Source organism: Trichomycterus rosablanca, chromosome 17 (genome assembly GCF_030014385.1).
Source record: "Trichomycterus rosablanca isolate fTriRos1 chromosome 17, fTriRos1.hap1, whole genome shotgun sequence".
Taxonomy (NCBI): Eukaryota; Metazoa; Chordata; class Actinopteri; order Siluriformes; family Trichomycteridae; genus Trichomycterus; species Trichomycterus rosablanca.
The window spans coordinates 1,030,001-1,047,033 of record NC_086004.1 but is presented as its reverse complement, the minus strand read 5'-3'; the positions used below and the strand labels follow the sequence as shown (position 1 = coordinate 1,047,033).

The 17,033-nt window shown below is 45.2% G+C and overlaps 1 long non-coding RNA gene across 3 annotated transcripts in view; it reads right to left on the bottom strand.

Moving 5' to 3' along the window:
- Positions 1 to 17,033, bottom strand: part of LOC134331504 (uncharacterized) — a 141,677-nt gene that overhangs the window by 50,982 nt on the left and 73,662 nt on the right. For all 3 annotated transcript variants that reach the window (XR_010015128.1, XR_010015130.1, XR_010015129.1), the window contains exon 3: positions 13,966 to 14,120. This is a non-coding gene — a long non-coding RNA (uncharacterized LOC134331504). The remainder of the gene's footprint in view (positions 1 to 13,965; positions 14,121 to 17,033) is intronic.

Sequence of the window (17,033 nt, the reverse complement as noted above, 5' to 3'; positions counted from 1 at the left end):
TTTCTAAAGCGCACACACACACACACACACGCGCTCTCGTGTTGAAGTGGGTGAAGAGTGTGTGACGGATAATGGCCTCTGACACGCCGGACAATGCGGTCCATCCGACCTCCAGACCGTTACGCAAGACGTTCAATTACTCCATTAAATCCCAGAATGAGAGACAGGAGCGACTTTTATAGACGAGCACCGATGCGAGAAACCTCATAATCATCTCGCGGTGCCTCGTATTCTTACACAGACGTGTTTACGGCTCATTTCCAAATCTCCCGCACAGAAAGCGTGACAGAAACCATTCTCTTCACCTGACTGGTGTATAGATCACTGCAGTAGGTGGATTGGATTTGAGCAGATAAAATAAATGACATTAAAATATAAGAGAAAAAAAAACAAGATCACTACCAGCTCTGTGGTTTGATTCAGATGGTTGCTGGTTTACTGCTTTTTTTATTATGATTTATACTGGTTTTGTGTTCAAAACACAACAAATGCCACTCACCCAGCAGTCTGTACTGTTTTTTTCGGGGGTGGGGTGGGGGGGTGTTATGGTTCCTTAATCATTTGATTATTTTTCCATTTGTTGTAAGAATTAATCAGTAGAAACACAAAATCTGATTGATCGTTTTGGTACTAATTAGGATTCATTCACTGTGACCCTGACCAGGGTGAAGATGTTATTAATAATTCTTTATTACCTGCACTGATTCACTGATTCAGTAGTACTGATGTTAGTTCAGATCAATTAATTACAGGACTGATTCAGATTCAATAGTCAGGGACCAATTTTGATTCTGTGATAACAGAACTGGTTCAGAATCACCAGTACACAAATTAGGATTCATTCGTGCTGGTATTGATACTAGGGCTGGGCGATTTTCACGATTAATTCGGTTAATTCGAATGAACGTTTTCGCGTGTAATTCATCACAGAACTGATTCAGATTCATTAGTGCTGGTATTGACACAGATTCATTTGTACCTCCACTGATTCAAATTTATTAGTAATCTTATTGATTCATATTCATTTCATATTCATATTCATGGAAAGCCGTAGCCTAGTGGTTAAGGCACAGGACTAGTAATCCAAAGGATGCTGGTTCAAGCCCCACCACTGCTAGGTTGCTGCTGTTGGGCCCTTGAGCAAGGCCCTTAACCATCAGTTGCTCAGACTGTATACTGTAACTATAATGTAAGTCGCTTTGGATAAAGGCGTCTGCTAAATGCTGAAAATGTAAATGTAATTCATTACTGCTGGTATTGATTCAGATTCATTAGTCAGGGGCTTAATATAATTCCTTTGTAAGAGAACTGGTTCAGAATCACCAGTACACGAATTAAGATTCATTAGTGCTGTTACTGATTCAGATTCATTTGTACCAGCACTGATTCAGATCCATTAGCAATATTAGTGATTCTGATTCATTAGTCAGGGACCAAATCTGATTCAGTGAACAGGTTTAGAATCATAAGTGCAAACACGGATTCAGATTCATTAGTGCTAGTATTGATACAGATCTATTAGTCCGGGACTAAATCTGAATAATCGGTAACAGAACTGGTTCCAATGTATTAGTACACGTATTGATTTAGACGCAGTAGTACCATTTCTAATTTAGACTTACTGGTTCAGATTCATATTCAGATGAATTAGTACCAGTACTGATGTGGATGTTTTAGTTCCTACTGATTTAATAGTGCTAGAGATTCAGATAAATAAGGGCTGAACCTAAACTTGTAGGATCCTGAAGCTCTCAGTGATTCAGTATCGACATTTTTTGACCCCGTGTTTAAAATAAACCCACTCACACACTCGTACACGAGTTCCCATCTTTTCCCGCCCATTACAGGCCGTATCGGTGATGGCACTTGAGCGGTACTTCATAAATCGCTGGCGGCTCGAGAAAACCACCGAGTGAGACGAGGGCCGAGCCTAATTGTTTCAGCGATCATAATTAATGAATTTCCTCCTCCGACTCGGCCTCGCTGAAGCCCGAGAGCTGCAGGTGACGTCGAATATAGAGAAATAAATAAATAAAAGACACTAAAGCGGAGCGGAAAATTAATGAGAGACGAGCGAGGAGCCTGACGTGTCCCGTCTGCAGAGAGCCGACTCACAAAGACACAATAAACCTCAGGAACAAACAGAAGCTCCGAAAAAAAGCAAGCAAGCAGAGAAACAGAGAGCAAATTCAATTAGAGAAGTAATTAGGAGATACAGGGCGAGGCTGCCTTTTGGGACCGCGCCAGAAAACACGAATTAATAAGAGAGAATGGGACGAGGCCGCTGTAGTAATTAAGAACCAATCACGTATGTCAATGAATGCCGACAAAACAGCGGCGAAAACTATTAATTCAGCGATCAAATGAAAAAAACATACGATTATTTTAACCAGGATTAATACAGCAAATTCATTTTAAAGGCCTGGTTTCTGAGAAGATAGCACCACGATCGTACATGCCGCGCCCCTCCTGGCATTTATATTGCTAATTACATTTTGACAATTTGCTGAGGCGTCCGGAAATTATCTGTCGAGCAGAGCGAAGGCGGCGTCTAATAAATACGAACCGCAAAACGGCAAAAACTTTCAGACGGGACTCGGCGTCTCGCTCAACACGACGGTTCCATTAAAAATAAACAGAATAAACGGATGTTTGAGCTCCTGAACTGAACGCTGAAAACAAAAGCGGATTATTGAGATGTTACAGGAGATAATCGCTGTCTAATTCAATTATGACCTAAACAGAATAGCCAAAAGTATTTGGACGCCTGATCGTGAGCTTGCTGGGCGTCCCGTTCCAAAAACAAACACTTTTAAAATAGAGCGACCTCTGTGTGATCTTTTCAGCATCATGTCTGTGGGAATTTGTGCCCGTTCAGTCTTAAGATGACAGCGTATGTATGGCTGGGTACAGTTGATGTTCCGGTTCCTCCCAGAGCTGGTGAGTGGGGCCGAGCTCAGGGCTCTGTGCAGGACACTGGAGCTTTTCTTCACGTTTTTTTATAGAACAGGACCTTCCCTAAACTGTTGCTGCCAAGTTGGAAGCATGCCATAGTGGGTGCAACACGTTTACGGTTACATTTTCAGCATTAAGCAGACACTTTTATCCAGTATGTTGTCTAAGCAATTGAGGGTTAAGGGCCTTGCTCAAGGGCCCAACAGTGGCAACCTGGCAGTAATGGGGTTTGAACCAGCGACCTTTCGATTACTAGTCCGGTACCTTAACTGCTAGGCTACAACTGCCCACACAAATGCAAGAATTAGACTAGGCGTCCCAATACTTTTGAACATATTATCTCACATTAAATCCATGAAAGATGTGCATGTCATCTTATGAGCTAGTGAATGTTGTGGGTATACAATGACTGACTGTAGCTCATCTGCTGCCCACCTGTACTCCATCCATTAATGTAATTGATATTATTAAGTTGCTGGACCATCATCACTGCGGTAACACTAACATGGTAATGATGCTTTAATGTGTATAGTGTGTATTGAACAACTGTTTAACCTGGTCAGGGGCGCAGTGTGTCCGGTTCCACCGTGGAAACACTTAAGTGCAAGGCAGAGATGCATCAAACAGGGCACCAATCCGCAAGCCCACCCTCCTTTCCAAACATAGCCGAATATTAATCCAACAGACCAGAGCGCCACCCGAGCAGCAGGTGCAGCAGTGTTGTTGGGATTTTAAACACCTTCATATATTGTTTATATACCTGTTTAGGAATCTAATAGACTGTGGAGCTGTGGTACCCTGCAAGTGGGTGAGTGAGGGTTTCCTCTAAGTGCTTCAGCTTCCACTGACCTCCTAAAAACGTGGAGGGTGGATTGGCAGCTGTAAATTGTTCCAGGACATAAACTAAACATGACATAAATAGAGTTGATTTATTAATGCTGCTGTTTTATAGGAGATGTTTTTGTAAGTAAATATAAATTATTGATTGTTTGATCTGAGGGGTGTGAGGGGTGTGAGGGGTGTGAGGGATGTGAGGGGTGTGAGGGGTGTGAGGGGGGTGAGGGGTGTGGCGTAGTTTTAAGAAATGACCTGATCACAGAAAACCTCATTTATTTTATATAAGAATAATAAAGCAGCTAATAAAATAATCAGCGCTGTGACGTGAATGTTACGTTTCAGATCGTCCGTCTGCTTTTCTTTCTCTGTGAACTGATTTCGGCCGGTGAAATTTCCATATTCATGTGTGTGTGTGTGTGTGTGTGTGTGTGTGTGTGTGTGTGTGTGTGTGTGTGTGTGTGTGTGTGTGTGTGTGTGTGTGTGAGGGGTATGAAGCAATTTTCGGCAGCGAGATGAGGCCCGAATTCCACTCGGCGTTATCAGAGCTGAGGATCGGCGGCGGTAAAAGAGCGGACGCCCGAAGAGACGGAATAATCTTCATATACTCTGGAGTAATAATGAAATATTAGAGCGGCGTTTATTTATCGTTCAGAGCAGAAACCGACGCTCAGAAATCCTTCGTTATTTTCTCTCCGAATTCAATCATCACTCCAATAAAGTCAGAATATTAAACTTTTAACTCTAACAACAAACATCAAACAGTTCAGGGGTCTAAACTCACTCACGAGGGACGTCCAGGAGCGTCCCAAAACTACAGACACACTTTTGCGGCTACTGTGTCCGTGGGAATTTGTTCCCAGTCTTAAGGTCGGGACGGGAAAACATGGCTCATAATCAGCATTCCAATTCATCCCAGAGGTGTTCCAAGATCACACAGACGGTCACTCTGTTTCAATAAAACTCGTTTCTTAAATGGGATGTAGGACAAGCGTCCAGGCGTCCAAATACTTTTGGCTACACAGTGCACACAGTGTACGTGGGATGGATGGAGGGGGTTTATGAGTGGATGTATGAGAATTTCGAGCGCTTAAACTCCATCGTCCTAAAACTCCGGCGTTCTCCTCGCTGCACCGAGCGAAAGTTTACGCCAGGCCTTAAAAGGATTTAGCCTGACGCCAGCGTTAGCAGAGACGCTAATTTGCTATTCACGGCGTGTATTGGAGCCCCATTTGGATAAATGAGCGTGATTAAAAAGCACCATCGCGACAACACAAGATGTCACTCAGCGGCGCCGGAGGAACATCTGGTGTCGGGCCTGACCTGAGGAGCTCCGCGCGCCACCCACTTCACATCCTGGCACCCTCGCTCACACGCACGCACCGGGCGCTGGGCGCGTGCCAGCCCACGCGCCGGCCATCTGCGTCCTTTAACCCTCAAGATGGCAGATGTGGAGGTTGGGGCTGATTTGGAGATTCAGCTGCGTTCTCGCGAGCCTTCGCTTCGCCGCCGTCGAGTGCGCCGCGCTTCCTGCCGCTCACAACCGGCCTAAATGAGCCGAGCCGCGTGGCATCAATTACGCCGCCGCTTCAATTAATTCACTTTTCTTTCGGTGCGGCGGGAAACCGGAGACCACGAGGAAGCGCAGAACGCTTCTGGATCGTTACGGATCGGAGGAAGCGCTGACGTGAACGCGCTGGTGCTTCTACAGGCTTTACTAGAAGAAACACGGACTGACTGTCCACTGGAACACTTCCGGACCAGGAACCATCAGTACTGGGACTAAAGTACTTGGTACTGGAACTAAAGCCATTCTGAATGTTTAGTTCTAGTCTGGAGGAGACGGTTCCAGTTCCAGTTCCTTGTTAATAAAGGTTCCAGTTCAGAAACTGGTTCTTGGTGCTGCCATCATGTTGTGCACTGCACAGATTAGTACATTCTATTCATGTATACATGATCAGGGTCACAGTGGATCCAGGGCCCATTACAAATGAAGCAATATGCCTGGAACTTTTGTCAAAAGTATTGGGACGCCCCTTCTAATTTCTGAATTTATGTCTTTCAGTCACAGCAGTTACTAACAGGTGTAATAAATCACTTATATAAAGGTAATTACATAGTAGTGACTTCTCTGTGCCCACACAAATAAGGCTAGTTCGGCTGCACTCACACGTGGAACAGTGGTCTCTCAGCGGTGCTTTTACAGGCTTTACTAGAAGGTACATGGAGCAATCAGAGCCGTGGTTCTGGTTCCTTTTCCACAGTTCCGGACCAGGAACCATCAGTACTGGGACTAAAACCATTCTGAATGTTTAGTTCTAGTCTGGAGGAGACGGTTCCAGTTCCAGTTCCTTGTTAATAAAGGTTCCAGTTCAGAAACTGGTTCTTGGTGCTGCCATCATGTTGTGCACTGCACAGATTAGTACATTATATTCATGTATACATGATCAGGGTCACAGTGGATCCAGAGCCTATTACAAACAAATTATTATGCCTGGAACTTTAGTCAAAAGTATTGGGACGCCCCTTCTAATTACTGAATTCACGTGTTTACTGAAGCCACAGCAATTACTAACAGGTGTAATAAATCATCATATAAAGGAAAATTACATAGTAGTGACTTCTCTGTGCCCACATAAATAAGGCGAGTTCGGCTGCACTCACACGTGGAACAGTGGTCTCTCAGCGGCCAGGAAGGAAACACGACAGACAGACTAATCAGGTGTAAATGAAAAGGCAGGAAATTGGTCAGCCATAAATCAGCAGAGGTGTCCACAGTCAAGCGAGCTTTAGTTTAGTTTAGTTCATCATGGGCTTGAAGCTACACTATATGGACAAAAGTATTGGGACGCCCCTTCTACTTACTGAATTCATGTGTTTCAGTCACACTAACTGCTAACTGGTGTAATAAATCATCATATATAAAGGAAATTACATGCTTTAACTTTGCAGCAACAGTTTGGGGAAGGTCTTTTCCTGTTCCAGCAGGAGTCCTGACCCAATACGAATGCTGTCACCTTTGGACTGAACGGGCACAAATTCCCACAGACACACTATAAAGTCTTGTGAGAAGCTTCACCCAAATAAACTCGAAATATTAAATGCTTAACAACAAACATCAAAGACTTCGAGAGTCTAAACTCGCTCATAAGGGACGTCGATGGGCGTCTCAAAACTACGGCCGAAGATAAGGGGTTCGGACCCGCGTTTGCAGCTACTGTGTCTGTGGGAATTTGTTTCCAGTCAAAGGACGGTTTGTGAGGTCGAGCACTGACGCTGGACGAGTAGGGCTGGCTCGCAATCGACATTCCAATTCATCCCACACAGTGGGCGCTCTGTTTTAATAGAGTTTGTTATTGAAACGGGGTGTCCGACAAGCTCACGGTCAGGGTTCACCACTGGCGGGTGAAAAGAAGCGGCTGACGTGATAGTCCACGGCTCTCCTCGGTCAGAGATTAGGGATTGGGAGGGTACAAAACTAAACCAAAACCAAAACAAAGCTCCATGAGTTTAAATGAATCAGATTAAATTATGAGAGGAAGGCGAGAGAATTTTGGACGACTTTTATTCCATAAACAAACGTAAACGCGTCAGAAATCTCCCTCCGTCGTAGCCGGGAGCACTGAAGCACGCAGCGAGGGGGAAACAGAGCGTACGTCTCACGCTCCTCTGACATTCTCGACGTCTCGAACATGCCCGGTGATTACACGGCGCATTCGCTAGCTCATCAGAAACGGTATCGTCCCCCCGACACCCCCCCCGGTCTGTCGTACCGAGCTCAGTATCTCATTCACCCCCCGACTCTCATTCTGTACCTAAATGACAGTGTTTTAGTCCGGGTAATGGTGCCGGTTTTCGGCCGAGCGCAGCGGTGGCTTCACTTATCATCAGTTTATCATCAGACTGAGTCGCGGGGAGCCGCCGGAAAAACACACGAGAATAAAATCGTCCAGGATTCACAAACCTGCTACAGGAGTAAATATCAGAGCAGAAGATCCAGCAGATGAAGCGAGTGTACCATCACTGCCGTGGTTTATTGTTTACGTTTCTTTATTTGGGGTGCAGTTATAGATTGTTATATACAGTATATATATATATACATACGTGTGTATATATATATATATATAAAAGCCAAAAACAGACCAGCCCCTAACTACCTTAGTGCAGGGTTTTTTAAAAATGGGCTGAAAAATGGGAATAATAATGAATAATAATAATATAAATGATATTCATTATTATAAAATAATAATTGAAATTGGTGGCAATCTGGTCTTCAAGAGACGATTAAAAACCTTCATCACCACTTTACTAAACAGGCTGAGAACTTACATGCACTTATGGACCTTCTTTAGCACGTTATTAATTTCTATATTTATATATATTATAAAACAGGGTTCTAACAGAGTTTTAGCAAATGTGTATTCTTGGACTGGTGTACTTAAACTGGAGTAGGAAAGGTTTACTGTGGAATCAGTTCTGTAAGAGCGTCTGCTAAATGCCGAAAATGTAAATACGTTATAGAACAGACATAAATGGCTTTTTTGTATACATACGTCTACACACGTGCGTTATGATAAATTTTTTTCACATATCCCAGCTTGTTGGGGTCGGTGCGCGGGGTCAGCCATCGTCTGGCGCCCCTAAATTGGCCAGTGGCGGAGCCAGGATTCAAACCCACAGCCTTCAGACCGACGGCACAGAACTCTACTCACTAGGCTTCCACTGTCCCAAAGAGACTTTATTTAAAGTGACGTATTCAGAAGGTTGTCGGTTTAAACCCGGCCACAGCCAAACTATCACTGTTGGATCACTGTTGGGCCCTTGAGCAAGCCCCTTGACCCTAACTCATTTGCATCACGACTGTAAGTCACCCTAAAAAAGTACCCACTACATGCCGTAAATGTAAAAGGATCTTTTGGTACCATGAAACAGAACCAATAGCAGAAGGGCAGCAAGAGTTCCAGTTCTAGTTCCAGTAAGGTTTTAGTTCCAGTGCCAGAAGTAAGCAAGGTTCCAGTTGTTGTACAGGTTCAGTAGCAAGTGCTAATGCAGAATCAAAGGTGCCAGAGAGTCAATTTCTGTACTAAAGGTACCAGTTTCACAACCCAAGATGCAATACCAAGGACACCAGTTCCAGTACCAAAATTAAAAAGTACCATTAATACCAAAGGTTCCTGTTTCAGTACAAAAGGTTCACACATCACAGATTTTTCCTTTTATTGCAGTTTACTGAACTTTGTTTACTTTCTTTTATTTACTAAAAATGAAGCTGAAGTAAAAACGTGGATCACTGAGATCAGAATGAATTATTATTTTGAGAGATGATTTAAATGTGCTGGATTATTTTGCTGCATTATAAATGATTTATTTTAAAGGATGTACTGATGTTATATTTTGTGATATTTTGTGATTGTAGGTGCGGTACACAGCTTTTAAACACACATTAATAATAACGCTTTGTTTTTTGTAGTAAGTAAGAGTGTTGATGCTGCGTCCGATGTTTTCTGACTCAATATTACGATCTGAATCCGAGAATCTAAACAGCACCGGGGCCGCAGATGCTTCCCGTGTCGTTCCTGAACATAAAGGCGGCCTCCATCACGGCGTTAAGGTTTTCGGTTCTTCCTGCAGACGTGATGCCTCCTCTCGCCGCTCTCTCTCGCCGCTCTCGCGCTCTCTTGCTCTATTGTTGCGCCGCTCTCTCTAAAAGCTCGTAATGGCCCAAACGGCCGAGCCAAGGCAAGGAGCACAAAAGAAGAGCTGAAGAAAAGGAAGCTCCCTCCGGCTCGCCGGCTTTACGCTCTACCCATGCGGCACTAACCGGCGCCGTTTTTTTTACCTCCATTTCCCCGCCGCCGGCGCCGCGTCGTGCCCTCGTCCGCGCCGGGAACCCTTTTGTACTAATTGCTAGATTGCTGTCGGATTTTCTAGTTCACTTCCAGTCTATAATTGAGCGACGGTGACGGGCGCGAAGCAGAGGGGGCAGGAACGGGGCCACGGGGCGCGGGGCGGGGCGGGGCGGCGGGGTCGCCATTATAACCGGGACGTCAAAACAGGAGCGCGTACAGAACCCGAGGGGGAGCGTTTCAAAACTTCATATACTATTTTATTACATTTCATTTTCATCAACCCATTCATCCCGGTCAGGGTCGCAGTGGGTCAGGTGCCTGATGCACCACCAAGGGCACAAGTTCCAGTACCAAACTAAAAATACCACCAAGTACCAAAGGTTCCGGTTTCAGTACCAACAGTTCCTGTTTAAGTACCAAAATAAAAATACCATCAATACCATCAAGTACCAAAGGTTCCTATTTCAGTACCAAAGGTTCATGTTTCAGTACTAAAGGTTCCTGTTTCAGTACCAACAGATCCAGTTTAAGTACCAATGGTTCCTGTTTCAGTACCAACAGTTCCAGTTTCCAGTTTCAAAGTTTCCATTTTTAGTACCAAAAATTGCTACATCAGTATCAAAAGGTTCCATTTTCAGTACCAAAGGGTTCTGTTCCAGTACCAACAGTTCTGGTTTCCAGTATCAAAGATTCCGTTTTTAGTACCAAAGGCTCCTATATCAGTATCAAAAGGTTCCTATATCAGTATTAAAAGGTTCCTGTTTCAGTACCAACAGTTCCAGTTTAAGTACCAATGGTTCCTGTTTCAGTACCAAAGGTTCCTGTTTCAGTAACAACAGTTCCGGTTTCCAGTACCAAAGGGTTCTGTTCCAGTACCAACAGTTCCGGTTTCAGTACCAAAGGTTCCTATATCAGTATTAAAAGGTTCCTGTTTCAGTACCAAAGGTTCCTATATCAGTACACCGTACTTCACTGAGGGTTTGGCGTGATTACACACACACGTTTGTTTGTTGTTTATTATTAACCGTGTAGCTGTTGTTCCTGCTGCCTTCAGGTCGTCCTGCAACTCTTTCTAAACGACTGCCGGCTTCTCTCTTACTACATTCTGTATTATTAGTCTCAGAGCACCTACAGGGCTGATCCATGAGCATCAAAACAAGAAGGTCTAGGAAGCTCATGATTCAGAAAACCTTGTGGAACAGTTGTCTCTGCACCAGACTGTGACCCTATGCCAGCCAGGATTATTCATGTACAGATCTGGATGATCATCGTTTAAACAAAAAAACACTTCATAGGTCTGCTAGGAACCATAGAAGCTGCTGGAGCTATGATATCATCGTCCACAGTCAAGCAAGCTTTACAGCGCACATATTCACAGGCTGTGGAGCAGCAACGAAGCTGAAAAACCGGCACCTTTTAGCTCAGTTGAGTTTATGATCACATGATCACATGGACAGAGTGTGATAAAGCCTGGTTGACTGTGGACAGTACGAGATGTGTTCCAGACACTTTGAAATCCACTCATGGTGGTCCCTGTCCTTTACACGTGGATGTATCTTCCACTTTTGGAGAACGGTCTGCCCTCACGGGCGCCTCCCGCCCACACTTCAGAGAGCCACGCACACACACACACACACACACACACTCGCGCGCGCACACACACGGCGGCGGCGGAGACAAAACAACTCGAGAGCGTTCTTTTAATTAGCGCTCGCATTTTTTGGATGTAATTTGCCGCTTTTTGTCTGCAGCCGAGCACCTGCGACTCCAAAGAGGAATAAAGGTACCAGCATGAAGGACGTGTGTGTGTGTGTGTGTGTGTGTGTGTGTGTGTGTGTGTGTGTGTGTTTTACCAGGTGCTTGCGCTCCCACACACACATGCATGGGTTTAGAAGTGTGGATCGTCTTCACTGTCTGGACTTGCAGCGTCTCTCTTCAGTTCTTCAGTTCAGCATTATCAAAACCGCCGGCATGGGCCTCGCCGGCTGACCACACACACACTCTCTCTCACTCTCACACACACACACACACACACACACGCACACACACACACACACACACGCATGCAAGATATTCGCTAGGCCAGAAACACACAGCACTCACACACACACACTCAGGTTTAGTGAGCAAGTTCGCTTACCTTTAGGGCAACTTTTGGGCTTCTTTACCCCCCAGAATCCGAATGGACCCCAGAACACGAGTGGTAACATCACTCCCGGGATTTGTCCCCGGCGCCGGCGTCCCCGCTCCGTCCCCGGGCGTGAGCGAGTGCACGGGGAGACAGGACTGCACCGGGCTTTACAGGTTTTTGTCCGAGCGGGGGGTCTTTCTCTCTCTTGACTGGAGCGAGATTAGTTCATACAGAACGACAATACGCCGCTCACAGCTATTGTTGATATTCCACATTTTTCACATAGCCGAGAAGAACAGACAAAACGGCGGCCCGGAAAGCACGGAGCGGATTACGGCCCGATCGCATCGCCTCCTTTTTCCTCGCCCGTAATCCCTTCCTTTCACAGGGAGAGAGAGAGAGGCGGACGGGAAGCGGGGATCGATACCGGGGGTTCTTGGGATCCGGGCGTGGTCCTCGCCTCGGGGTGTTCGAGGGAGAAAACGGGGTCAGAAATAAATGCACGGGTACGAGGGTGTCTGATCGGATCTGTACGGGTACATCCTCAAGATATACACCAGATATACACGCTCCCCAAATACTTACATACATACAGTATCAACGGTTCCTGTATCAGTATCAACAGTTCCTGTTTCAGTACCAAAGGTTCCTGTTCCAGTACCAAAGTTTCCTATATCATTATCAAAGGTTCCTGTTTCAGTATCAAATGTACAGGAACATCCTCAAGATATACACCAGATATACACCCTCCCCAAGTACTTACATACATACATTATTTAAGGTTCCTGTTTCAGTAACAAAAGGTTCCGTTTTTAGTACCAAAGGTTCCTGTTTCAGTACCAAAAGGTTCCTGTTCCTGTACCAAAGGTACTGAGTACCAACAGTTTCGGTTTCAGTACCAACAGTTCCTATATCAGTATCAAAAGGTTCCTGTTTCAGTACCAAAGATTCCTGTTCCAGTACCAAAAGGTTCCTGTTTCAGTACCAAAGGTTCCGGTTTGAGTACCAACAGTTTCGGTTTGAGTACCAACAGTTCCTATATCAGTATCAAAAGGTTCCTGTTTCATTACCAAAGGTTCCTATATCAGTATTAAAAGGTTCCTGTTCTAGTATCCAAAGATTCCTGTATATTGTACCAAAGGTTCCTGTTTCCAGTACCAAAGGTTCCTGTTTTAGTATCAAAGGTTCCTGTTTCCAGTACCAAAGGTCCCTGTTTCAGTACCAACAGTTCCTGTTTTAGTACCAACAGTTCCTGTTTCCAGTACCAAAAGTTCCTGTTTCAATACCAAGGTTCCTGTTTTAGTATCAAAGGTTCCTGTTTCCAGTACCAAAGGTCCCTGTTTCAGTACCAACAGTTCCTGTTTCCAGTACCAAAAGTTCCTGTTTCAATACCAAGGTTCCTGTTTTAGTATCAAATGTTCCTGTTTCAGTACCAACAGTTCCTGTTTCCAGTACCAAAGGTTCCTGTTTTCAGTACCAAAGGTTCCTGTTTACTGTACCAAAGGTTTATGTTCCAGTACCGAAGGTCCCTGTTCCAGTATCAACAGTTCCTGTTTCCAGTACCAAAGGTTCCTGTTTCAGTACCAACAGTTCCTATATCCGTATAAAAAGGTTCCTGTTCCAGTACCCAAAGGTTCCTGTTTTCAGTACCAAATCAACTTTGGTACCAGATCAACTTTGTGGGTATACAATCACTGACTGTAGCTTCTCTGCTGCTCTGTACACTTTATCAATAAAAAGGGACCCAACAGGACCCACGCTGAGCAGTGAAGGTGTGGCGTCTCATAGCAACAGAAGATCTACTGTAGATCGAACACGTCTGTGCCAGTCAGAGTGCCCATGCATCTCCTCTCCACGGTCCAAAGCACCCACAGTGGACGTGGAGGCGTCAGAACCGGACATCGGAGCAACAGAAAAAAATCTAATCCTGTTTTCTCCTAGAAGGGGCGTCCCAATACTTCTGTCCATGCAGTGTACGTGGACACCTATGTTAGAGCAGATTCTGGAGTGTGACTGTGGGCATTTGTGTCTACTGTACAAAATTGTCCATGACTGACTGTGTCTGACATAAAACCTGTGAACTGATGAACCTTGTGTAATGAGTAACTACCGTTCCTGTCATTAATGGAACCACAGTGTAAAACATGATGTTAAAATCCTAATAAATAATCACATCCTGATCGTAGATGATCCCACCTGCGCTCCGAATCCCGTCCTGCCGGCTCCAGCCTCCGTGTTTTGGCTCCGTCCCTCCCCCGGTGTAGGTATCCGAGGTGAGGGGATTGTTCCGTCCTTTCCTTTTCATCACTTCTGAGACTGACCGATTGACAGCTGATTGATGGTTATCGCACCTACAAAAGGCAGAAATTAGCATCACTAAAGCCGCGGTACAGTGAGGAGAGTAAATTACACGTTGCTGAAACTGCTCTCTCCTCGGGCCTCTACAGTAACGCCACTGAGAGAGAGAGACAGAAACAGAGAGAGAGACAGAAACAGAGAGAGAGACAGACAGAGAGAGAAGCTGAAGTTTGTCTGGTCTCTTGTTTCATTACGTTTGGGTTTATTCCTTGTTTTCCAGCCTCATCCTGACAGCTTCTTTAAACGCTGAGACACAGAAGCGGCCGGATGAGGGATGGTTCCCGGCTCGGGGCTCCGCGAGGCTCCATTATTGGCTCCGAACACGCAGAGGAGCGTGTGAGAAACAGATAAGGAATAAATGAATACAAGCCGGGACTCTTCCGGTAACCTCAGGAAGATCCGAGCCGGCCGGGCGTCTGGAACGATCCTGCTTCACTTCTGATAAACGTTCTGAAGCGGAAAAGCTCGACGTGTCCAGGATTCAAAAACCAACTGTATTAAAATAGATTCACCTCTGTGTCACCTGTTCGGGTTCTTGAAGTGAGTCTGGGTGTGGGAATTTGTGCCCGTTCAGCGCGGCGGTACAAAAGAGCGTTTGTATGGTTGGGCTCATTCCAAATAGCTGGTGAGTGGGGCTGAAATCAGAGCTCTGAGGTACACTCATGCTGGAATAGGAGAGGACCTTCCCTAAACTGTTGCTGCCCAGTCAGAAGCATGTCGTTTCCTTCATATGATTGATTTATTACACCTGTTACTAACTGCTATATAATTTCATCATCAGAAGGGGCGTCCCAATACTTTTGTCCATGTAGTGTATGTGGACACCTATGTTATAACAGATTTTGGAGTGTGACTGTGGGCATTTGTGTCTACTCAGTGTAAAGAAAACTTATTTGGTGGTCCATCAATTTGTACAGTCAGCGTAACGCAGTGGTGGCTCAGTGAATGAGATGCTGGACTATTGATCGGAAGGGCCTCTGTTCAAGCCCCACCCAGAACCAACCTGCTTCTGCTGGGCCCCTGAGCAGGGCCCTCAATCCTCACTTACATTAAATCCTGAACCTACTTCAATTCTAAGTTGCCAATCTTTTGGATTTTGGAGTGTGTCTGTGACAATTTGGGACGTACAGTGTATCACAAAAGTGAGTACACACCTCACATTTCTGCAGATATTTAAGTATATCTTTTCATGGGACAACACTGACAAAATGACACTTTGACACAATGAAAAGTAGTCTGTGTGCAGCTTATATAACAGTGTAAATTTATTCTTCCCTCAAAATAACTCAATATACAGCCATTAATGTCTAAACCACCGGCAACAAAAGTGAGTACACCTCTTAGTGAAAGTTCCTGAAGTGTCAATATTTTGTGTGGCCACCATTATTTCCCAGAACTGCCTTAACTCTCCTGGGCATGGAGTTTACCAGAGCTTCACAGGTTGCCACTGGAATGCTTTTCCACTCCTCCATGACGACATCACGGAGCTGGCGGATATTGGAGACTTTGCGCTCCTCCACCTTCCGCTTGAGGATGCCCCAAAGATGTTCTATTGGGTTTAGGTCTGGAGACATGCTTGGCCAGTCCATCACCTTTACCCTCAGCCTCTTCAATAAAGCAGTGGTCGTCTTAGAGGTGTGTTTGGGGTCATTATCATGCTGGAACACTGCCCTGCGACCCAGTTTCCGGAGGGAGGGGATCATGCTCTGCTTCAGTATTTCACAGTACATATTGGAGTTCATGTGTCCCTCAATGAAATGTAACTCCCCAACACCTGCTGCACTCATGCAGCCCCAGACCATGGCATTCCCACCACCATGCTTGACTGTAGGCATGACACACTTATCTTTGTACTCCTCACCTGATTGCCGCCACACATGCTTGAGACCATCTGAACCAAACAAATTAATCTTGGTCTCATCAGACCATAGGACATGGTTCCAGTAATCCATGTCCTTTGTTGACATGTCTTCAGCAAACTGTTTGCGGGCTTTCTTGTGTAGAGACTTCAGAAGAGGCTTCCTTCTGGGGTGACAGCCATGCAGACCAATTTGATGTAGTGTGCGGCGTATGGTCTGAGCACTGACAGGCTGACCCCCCACCTTTTCAATCTCTGCAGCAATGCTGACAGCACTCCTGCGCCTATCTTTCAAAGACAGCAGTTGGATGTGACGCTGAGCACGTGCACTCAGCTTCTTTGGATGACCAACGCGAGGTCTGTTCTGAGTGGACCCTGCTCTTTTAAAACGCTGGATGATCTTGGCCACTGTGCTGCAGCTCAGTTTCAGGGTGTTGGCAATCTTCTTGTAGCCTTGGCCATCTTCATGTAGCGCAACAATTCGTCTTTTAAGATCCTCAGAGAGTTCTTTGCCATGAGGTGCCATGTTGGAACTTTCAGTGACCAGTATGAGAGAGTGTGAGAGCTGTACTACTAAATTGAACACACTTGCTCCCTATGCACACCTGAGACTTAGTAACACTAGGTCACATGACATTTTGGAGGGAAAATGACAAGCAGTGCTCAATTTGGACATTTAGGGCTGTAGTCTCTTAGGGGTGTACTCACTTTTGTTGCCGGTGGTTTAGACATTAATGGCTGTATATTGAGTTATTTTGAGGGAAGAATAAATTTACACTGTTATATAAGCTGCACACAGACTACTTTTCATTGTGTCAAAGTGTCATTTTGTCAGTGTTGTCCCATGAAAAGATATACTTAAATATCTGCAGAAATGTGAGGGGTGTACTCACTTTTGTGATACACTGTAAGTGCTGAATGGGAAGAGCTGGCTCACAGTCGACATTCCGATTCATCCCAAATGTGTTCACTGAGCTTATGCAAGCCACGCTGAAAGAGAAAGGGGCCTTCCCCAAACTTAGATCCGGGTTAGAATCTCGGCGGTGCT